Source organism: Callorhinus ursinus, unplaced genomic scaffold, assembly GCF_003265705.2.
Source record: "Callorhinus ursinus isolate GAN/ISIS: 27379988/994484 unplaced genomic scaffold, GSC_fseal_2.0 scaffold17, whole genome shotgun sequence".
Classification (NCBI taxonomy): Eukaryota; Metazoa; Chordata; class Mammalia; order Carnivora; family Otariidae; genus Callorhinus; species Callorhinus ursinus.
In genome coordinates, this window is record NW_027397079.1 from 23,622,981 (window position 1) to 23,632,570 (window position 9,590).

The 9,590-nt window shown below is 37.5% G+C and overlaps 1 long non-coding RNA gene across 1 annotated transcript; it reads right to left on the minus strand.

Annotated features, from left to right (window-relative positions):
• Positions 1-2,158: 2,158 nt before the first annotated feature.
• LOC141374388 (uncharacterized) lies at positions 2,159-8,862 on the minus strand. The gene is made up of 3 exons (XR_012381216.1): positions 8,739-8,862; positions 4,819-4,975; positions 2,159-2,517 (listed from the first exon to the last, which is right to left on the minus strand). It is a non-coding gene; the product is annotated as an uncharacterized lncRNA (long non-coding RNA).
• Between the last annotated feature and the right edge of the window lie 728 nt (positions 8,863-9,590).

The window sequence follows — 9,590 nt, forward strand, 5'->3', positions numbered from 1 at the left end:
CTGAGCCGAAGGCAGTGGCCTAACCAACTGAGCCACCCAGGCGCCCGATTTTGTAATGGTTCTTAACACTGAAGCCATCGTCATGCCTATTAATGATACAATAGAGTTAAGTCAAATATATCCTCCAAATACTCTGACTGAACTTCTCACTTTTCCTATTATTTGTGACAAAAATATTCCATTTCATTACAGCAGTGAGTCTCCATAAGGAACATTCCACACAAGTAATTTAGCATTTCAAGTTGTTAAAATCACTTTGCTTTTGGCTTCATAACTTAAAACGCTACCCAAAGCACGCTGTAATTATGTAGAAATGCACGACTTGTCAAATATCATAGATTTTAAACTCCCAGTCAATTGAAATGAAGCACATTCCATGAAAGTCTTTGTCAAAATGATGTTCCTTATTGAGAGGCAGCACTCTAAGGAAAGATCCCTTTTTTCCTCCTTTCTTTTAGACAGAAGAAGAGAATACAGTAGTAAAAAGGGGCATGGGAAGGAGGTGGCTGGACCTTGCTGAGGGAGGCAGAGAAGACATGTATTTGACTTCCTCATTGGGCTTAAGTCCTTTCGGGTGTGGAGGAAAGTTGAGCACACAGACCTGGAGCAACTTCTTCTGGCTGGATTAGGACTGGAGTGGTGATGGGGGTGGTAGCGGACAAAGGGCGGCCAACAGCCGAGAGAACAGTTATAGTGCAGCAAATAATAGATGTTAGGCAACTAAAATTAATAGTTTATTTCATTGTTAAAAGGACAGGAATTGAAGACGCGTTTACCCTGAAGTGGGATTATGTGAGAAAAGTGATTTCTGAGCATTGCTTGGGACCTTGGAAGAGCTCCATCTCCTTTTCTTTTCTCCTTACCGCCTCTCCCACTGACCTGTAACTCTCCTGCAACCACGGTCTTCCCTCCCTCTCTCTCCTTACACCCTCTTCTTCCCAGTGTCTTTCTCCCTCCACATGCCCACTGGCCTTCATAGTCACCCATTTTGCCTCTAACAGATAGAATTTCCTCCTCTTTTCTTTTGTAAGCATCCCTTTCCCCAAAAATCTCAAAAAATTTCAAAGAAAAGCCAAAAATATAAAATCTCATAAAATACCCAAAGGTATTTGGATGTGTTTAAGTTTCCTTCATCTTCTTATACGTTGCAGGGAGGAAGAGCTCCCATTATATCTGCGGGCTTCATCTTCTAAGTGTCAATTTGAAGTTGTAATATTATAGCAAGAGAGCCAGGTCTTTTAATTTGATCTGGGTAATTTGATCAGTTTCCTGAGGAGTAATACTTAAGTTGCTGATTTTGGGGGGTGAGGGCGTGGTATATTTCACATGATTTGTATTTATGTCAGTGATTCACTGGAGCTTAAATTGCTATAGAGAAAAATTGAGAAGCAAGCACTTTTTTTTTTTAGTGAATTAGACTTTGCAGCAGGAAAATATTGTCTCACAATGCCAATATGTGCAAAAAATTAGAAGCATTTGTCTATTTTGCACCTAATACCGAAGGCATTTTGTGTAATTGCTCCTTTGAATGTAAATAGTTTATGATAGTGCCTGGAATAAAAGAGAGGTAACTGATGTGACAATCTTTCAGGGTAGAGTTGTAGTCCAGGCTCTACCACTCACCATCTCTGTGCCTTCCGCCACGTCACAAAAATCCCTGGTCTTCAGCTTCCTCATTCGCAAAAAATGGAGTTTGCTGTGCTAGCACTGCAATGCCCCTTTTAGCTCTATACCATCATGTTCCTTTATGAAAGATACTTCAAAAGTTATCATCATACTCATTTCCTTCTTAGAGTTCAGTATGCTTTTAAAAGGAAATGACCCCATAAAATGTCAGGGCAGTTTAAAAATGAATGCCATCTTGGAATATAAAGACGTCTAAATTATTTAGATACACTCAAAGTCTGGAAAGTGCGTATCTTAGTCTGGAAGCACCTCTCCCCAGATTAGGAATGATAGTCCATATTTTTGTCTGGACTCCATGTATTGTAACTATTTATGTTTTCTAGAACGAATATAAAAAATGATATCTTTGCATAGCTTGAACTCTGAACCCAAGAGATATCTAAAGGAAGACATTGATTCACATACTATATTATGAAATTTAAAGTTAAAGTAGCTGAACCAAAAGAGAGCAGGGCTATCTATCAGTCAGTATAGTTTTATTTAAGGCATGCTCTGTGATAGCTGGTGGGTAGGTGCTAAGGATACAGGGAAGAGGAAGAAGGAAGTTGCAAAGTCTAGCCAAAGAGACTGAGATGACATGATAAAGGCTGTACAATTTTCTGTACCGATTCACAGGTTGCCCAGAGGAGGAAGTTGATGTACCAGGCTGAGCTATTACATGACATGTTGTCTTTGTTCAGTTAGGAAAGATGAAAAAGTGTATTCCAGGCAGGCGAAAGGAGTGGGACCAAAGGAAAGGTCATGGCATGCAGATGACACAGCACGGGAAAAGGTCCAGCCAGATGTCAGAGCAGTATGATCAGTTTGGAGAAATGTAGTGGTTTTCCAAGGCTGGAGAATAAAAGGCAGAGAAAGTTTCAATGGCCAGAGAGGAGGGAAGCAAACAAGCACAGGGACACAAGACTAATAGCTTGCATCCAAATTAGGGACCTTAGGATTTGCTTTTATGCACCAAAAAATGAAAAGAGAATGGGGGTACCTTTCAGAAATATTTTTAAAATAGGACAAAGAGTAAGCAGGTGAAATGGAAACAAGAGACAGGGACACGAGTCAGAGCTATAACTCGTGTATTAGGGTTCTCCAGAGAAACAGACCATTATATAAAAGATTTTAAAGAATTGACTCAAGAGATTGTGGGGACTGGCAGGTGTGAAATTTACAGAGCAATTTCCATAGGCTAGTAAGTCAGGTTAAGAGTAGATTATCACAGTCTTGTGTCTGACAATCATAAGGCAGGTAGGCTGAAAACTCAGGCAGGGTTTCTATGTTGCTGTCTTGAGACCAGATTCCTTCTTCAGGAAACCTCCTTCTTTGTTCTTAAGGTCTTCAACTGATGGCTGAGGTCCACCCACATTATGGAGGGTCATCTGCTTTACTCAAAGTCAAATGACTTAATGTTAATCGCATCTAAAAATACCTTCCTAGCAACAGCTGAACTTATGTTTGATCAAACAGTTGAGCACCATGGGCTAGCCAAGTTGACATATAAAATTAACCATGGCAAATTGTCATTTTCATTAATCTTGTGTATTAATTTCATTGTGAATCATTAGTCAGGATTTGCAGATGGTGCAATTCATCCTTTCTCTCTTTCTTTTCCCCCTTCATATTAAGTCAGAAAAGAAGGTTAGGGTAGCACTAGAAAATGCGAAATGAAATTATAGTCAAGCAATATTTTCACAGGTTGTTATCTGCGGTTCTGAGGCTGGTCTGATTATTAACACAGTGAAGGAGGTCACTTCTCTGAATGAAAAACAACAACACAAAATATGCCACATGATACATGTTCATAGCCTCCTTCCTCTGCTACCTTGCTGGCTCAGCAGCCTGGCCCTTTGTGTAGGAAGAGCATGCTGGGATGGGTTGTGATCAGTTTATAGGACAATGAACATGTCTCTGCCTTTAAAATAAGTCTTTTTTTTTTTTAAGGTTTTATTTATTTATTTATTTGAGAAAGTGCAAGAGAGAGAGAGAGAGTGAGTGAGTGAGGTGAGGAGCAGAGGGAGAAGCAGGCTGACGCGGGGTTCAATCCCGGGACTCTGGGATCACAACCTGAGCCGAAGGCAGCTGCCCAACCAACTGAGCCACCCGGGCGCCCCTAAAATGAGTCTTTTCTATAGCAGCTTTTAACTGAATGCATGTAATTCTTTAAAGGCTCAAAAAATTACTCCCAACATCAGGAATGCCACAGGTTTGTGGACAATCTTTGCAAGGCTAGGTGTGGCGCTCCTTCTGGAACATCATGCTAACAGCCATATGTTCTATATGTTGCTCTCTAGAAATGAGTTTTTCAATTGAGGGCAGATGTATTTATTAAATTATTTTATTAAATTTATTTCAGTAAAATTAAATTATTTCAGTAAAATTGTTAAGTAAAATTAAATTATTTCCATAAAATTATTAAGCATATGAAATACAAAGTATGCCATCTTCTCTTTGGAAGTGTGTATTTTTTCATACCTCCCAGCTGTGATCCCTTATTCAAACCTGACCTTCCTGGTTACATCCCTGTCCCAAACTGGTGGCCTCCATTACATATTTAATGTTCTATATCCAATTTTTGCACAGCCTAGTTAAAAAAGCAACAAAATTAATATGTGACAATAGGTTATGGAGTAGGTTGGGACAGGCTGATGTGCCTTATATTTAAGGCAGTATGTAAGCATTTAACATGCTATCATTGTAGAGAAAATGCTTTAACCACTGAAGTGAAATTAATGGGAGAATTTTGGAATTTCAAAGAACGCTGACAGAGGGTCATGGGGTTTTGTTGTTATTTTTGACACTCTTCAGACTACACTATGGATATATATAAATAACCTCAATCCTAAATTTCCATTTATTTGTTTTTTTGGAAGATTTCGTTTATTTATTTTAGAGAGAGAGAGAGGAAGAGAGAGAGCAGTGGGGAAGGGCAGAGGGACAGAGATGAGAGAATCTCAAGCAGACTCCACACTGACCTCAGAGCCTGACTTTAGGCTTGATCACACAACCCTGAGATCTTGACCTGAGCCAAAATAAAGAGTCAGATGCTCAACTCACTGTGTCACCCAGATGCCCCTAAATTTCAATTTCTTTAAGGTTCAACCCAACCTTGATGATATTTGAGTTTCACATAGAAGAGTTTCTTACATAAAGCACACTTCCTAGATGGCCAGACTCCAGACTTCTTGGAGTTGTCTTCCTCTACTTGGGGAAGAGATACATGCAGCATGGAGAAGCTGCCCAGAAGATAAAGGCCAGGCAGGTAGAGAGAGTGTCTCACCAAAAGCCAGATCATTGCTGGAAACTGGAGAAGAGAATTTTAATGAGTTAGCAAAACTGAGAAAAAAGATGCTGACATCGCCTGCTAGAGTTTGTGGCAAGGGACTAGAAATCCGTGGAGACAGATCTAGTCAGTCTCTGGTCCGTGAGACCAGTCCTGAGCAATTTCCCATAAAGAAGCGTCTACCTTTCTGGTCATTATAGGTCACCACTGTGTGTCCTGTGGGAGGCCCAGGGGAGGTCAGCAGTCTTCAGTGGACTCACCTCTATTTCATTCACTCTTCCTTCTTCATATTCACTTTTTAAACCATCCTCCTAAAGGCCTTCTCCTGTAAGGGGTCAATCAGAGCAGACCACCTACCCATACAAATATGCCACTTATGGAAAACCACCAAAGTTCATCTTTGTTTTGTGGTTAATGTTGAGACCCAGATTACACTATTACATTTTAGAAGTCATGTATATATTGTGAATTTTTGAATGCTGATTTTCCTGAATTCAAAGAAATTTCATAAATAGGTAAAACGAAAATAGTTGCAAAGCTTTTTCAGACTGCTATAAAGTAGATCTGTATATTTTATTTGATCCTTATACCCCCATGAATTAGACATGGCAAGGGTTTTGATCCAGTAAGACAGAAAATTGTAAATATCTTGCTTAAGATGGTATGGATAGTGAATAGAAAATCTGTGAGTAGAGTTTAGGTTTTCAAGTTCAATCTTGTTCTTTTCATCATATCTCATTCAGTTTAAGGATTTCTCAAAGAAACTTAGCTACCCTTCAGAATAATTCATGGAATTATATGCTAATCACTCAGATTGAAGAAACTAATAGAAAAACCCTTTCTGAGAAACTTAGTAGGAAGAATATGGCCATCTCTCATTTTATGTTAACTCATTTTATCAAATTGCTTCTCTAAGTACTTAAAAATTATGCAGTATAAACATTATTACTGAGGACTATAAATTAAAGAGGGAACTTTGCTTATGTAAATAATTATTACTTTGAAAATCAGATTTTTCTAAATAATTGTTTTTTCTTCCCTTGAAAAATGAGGAAGCATTCCTAAGAGGTCAGAAACTTCTTAAGTATTTCCTAGGATGGAAGTTACCTAAAATTTGTTACACTTACAATGTACATATTATCTCAACTCTACTAAGAGAGATGCATTGTTACCCGTCCATTTTTCTTAAGCATCTTAGTAACAACAGGGGACGCTTGGTGGAGTAGCAGATCTAGGATGAAAACCTCAGTGATCTGACAACAAATCCTATGCTGCTTCTGCTGCTATACTCCACTGGACTGGTCTCTAAAACCATAATGAATGAAAAGGCTAACACATCTGTTCAGCTAGAAGACGACGCCATGTTTGCATTTCCAAGGAGTTAAAAGAAGTTAACTCTAAAGCTTGTAAAATATTAAATCTAAATATCACACTGAGCCTTGAATTACTCTTTAAGTAACATCCCTGTGCTGTAAAAATCCATTTGCAATAAATTTTCATATGCAAGCTAAAGGATTTCAAAGTCTTTCTGGAAAGCCCATGGGCCCTATGCAATTTGTACTCCTTACATTCTTTCCTCTGAGTGCTTAGAAATTCATTGTTAGAGGGGTTTAGTCTATTACCTTAAACTCAAGTCCCAGTCAGTTACTACCTGTTCATTTTCATTTTATGGGTATAAATGTCTGGCTGTTATTAAAAACACACACACACACAAAACCCCACTGTACATACTGAAAGTGTCAGTTGCATATCATCGGTAGCAGAATAATGAAATAAAACATGTAGATATAGGGAGATTTTCCAGTTGTCCTTGTATAGGAAAGCCTTCAGAGATGATGACCTTTAAACTGAGCTCATGATAATATGCAAATGGATCTAGTGTTTATCATTTTCCGAATGCAATTATTTATGTATTGCAGTCTTCCCAAATTATAATTATGGTGATCAGAGGAATACTTGTTGAGAGCAGCTAATATAATCATCAGAATTTTAGGTGTCTTTCTTTTGGTTAGTTAGTGCAGAAGTGGCATGTAGCAGAGGGAAAAAGTACTGCACAATTCACACTGGAAGAATTTTTGTTAAGCATTGATAATTTTGTTTAGTGTTGAACAGCAGAGTCTTCTCTAAATTTACATATTTCTACACCTGGCTACTTCATCTTTCATCTCTTCTGAGGGTGTGTGTGTGTTTGTGTGTGCATGTGTGCACATACACACACATTTCTAGGCCTAAAGACACATAAAATGAAACACATGCATACACATTTATGGCTTATAAAGAATAGAGCATAGGTTTTAAAGTAGATAAGAAGAGTGACAGATTTCAAGATGCATGTGTTTTGCTTAATATTGTGATAAGTGATCTGGAAAAGGATGTGGGAAATGCATTCTTTGGCTTCCCAGATGATATTAAGTTCTGCAAGTTAATGATAGGCCAAGATGACCAAAATAAATGACAGATGTTAGAGAAGATCAAGAGTGTGAAATCAATTAATATATGAATCCTACAGTGAGCAAAATTAAGGCAATACATTTAGGGGTCAATTATCATAACTGTACAAATAGGATGAAAAAAGTGAAATTAACAATGGCATCCGGGGGGAAAAGCCCTGTATGTTACTGTTCCCAAACATATTGGACCAATATACTGCTGGGTGGGCTTAGCCAGAAAGAACTTTTGGAAAACTGTGAAGGAAACTTCTACCCCAATGTAAAATCTTGAGATATACACACATGGAAAATACTAACACATATGAATTTCTGTGATACTCATCATAACCTTGTGAGTATAAGCAATTCTAGACTTTGAACAGGATGCTTTTAAAGCTCTGCACTGTCCTAAATTATGTGATGAAATCTATACAGCTGCATTTAGGTACTCAGAATATGGGCTTTGATCATCAAATGAATAAACAACTTTTTGGAATACTGAGTATCCATGCTGCCTATCAGCCAATGCTTCAGTTTTAGCAGTAATCCCTTTTTGTCCAGTAAGGTTAATTTTTTGAATATTAGATTTCATCGTATTTTGCTCTTCTTGTTTCATAAAAATTAATATAAAGCAGAAAAATAAAAGTGCTGACTCTAATATTAGGAGCACAGAGCCTATATACCTGATGCTATAGAAAAAAGTAGGACCCAAAGAATTCAACAAATATTTAAACTCAGTCTGTGGTTTGCTGGGTCTGATTCAGTTGACTGTGTGTGCAGTGATGAAGAAATACTTTAAAAAAGATATTAAATTAGGGGAATATCTTAAATGGTATTAATATATCTTAGAAGATTTTAGCAAAAGAAGGCCTTTCTTACAAAGTGTACTCACTGTTTTGAAGTTTTGCATGTTAGACTTTCAGAATTCTTTGCAAGAACACGTTGTATGTAAAAGAAGTATGGATGTAAGAAGATCATAGATATAAAACTGACTCTACAAGTTACTAACTATGCGATTTCTGACAAATAACTTCTCTGAACATCAATATTCTCATATATAATGTGGGGATAAAAAGGATCGTATTGTAATTTTTACTGGTAATAAATCAAGATAACAAATGTAAAACACTTAGCATGGTCCCTGATACTGTTGAGCACTCAATAAATTGTGGTAATTATTATGTTTTCTAGCATTAAAGCCTAAATTGTCACCATAGAACCGAGAGTGGGCAGACCTAGAGATAGATATTTGAATTGGAAAACTGAGCAGGGTGATAATCCTAAAGATAAGTCTCTTTAGAATGGGATTAGCCCCCAGGAATAAATATCACAATGATGTTGAATGGTTTACTTACCGCATAATAGGACGTTAGGATAACAGTTTAACTCTCTACTCTTTATTGCCTTGGGGATAAACTCTAACTTCTTTTACAAGGATTTCAAAGTTCACGTTGATTTGATCCCTTGTCCACATCATCATTTGCTTCTTTTATGACAATGCTTCTACACTCTATGACCCAGATGTTCTAAAGTACTTTCAGTCACCAAGATGTGCCACGCCCTCTATGCATGGTACTTGCTATGCCTAAAACATGAATTCTTTTCAGGGCAATTGGCTATTCTGATTCATCCTATAGGTCTTGTTTTGGATAGTGTTCTTCTCCCCATCTCCATTTCTATTAGCTGTCTCTCTAACATGCTTCTGCATGGCATGACATAGGAGGTTTGGTGATGCTTTTCAAACTGCAGTGCTTATGGACTATGAGTTCTGTGATGATGGCTTACATTTGCTTTCTTTATCTTGCACAGCGCATGGCCTAGAATAGGAGGCCAATAAATATTTACGGATGAAAGAAGGATGATGAATTCTGAGGTTGATAGTGGTAAATACAAGGATAGTCTAAGAAACTCATACAAAATCATTTTATCAAGTTGAGAAAACTAAGATGTGGTAGAAATTAAGCATAAAATATTTCATAAGAAGTCTTGGTAAGCAGTCAATGGATAGCAATCAAAGGTATTTAAATAGCATTGTAAAGGGAATAGGATTAAGAAAATTTTTTCTCAGACATTCACTGCTGCTACTTACTGGATGACCTTTGTAAAGTTGGTTTATCTATAGAGTAAGGATAATAAGATTTATATAACTAAATGCACAAGGTTGAATAATTCCTTGAGGTCTCTTCTAGCTCTGATTCTTCAGATCA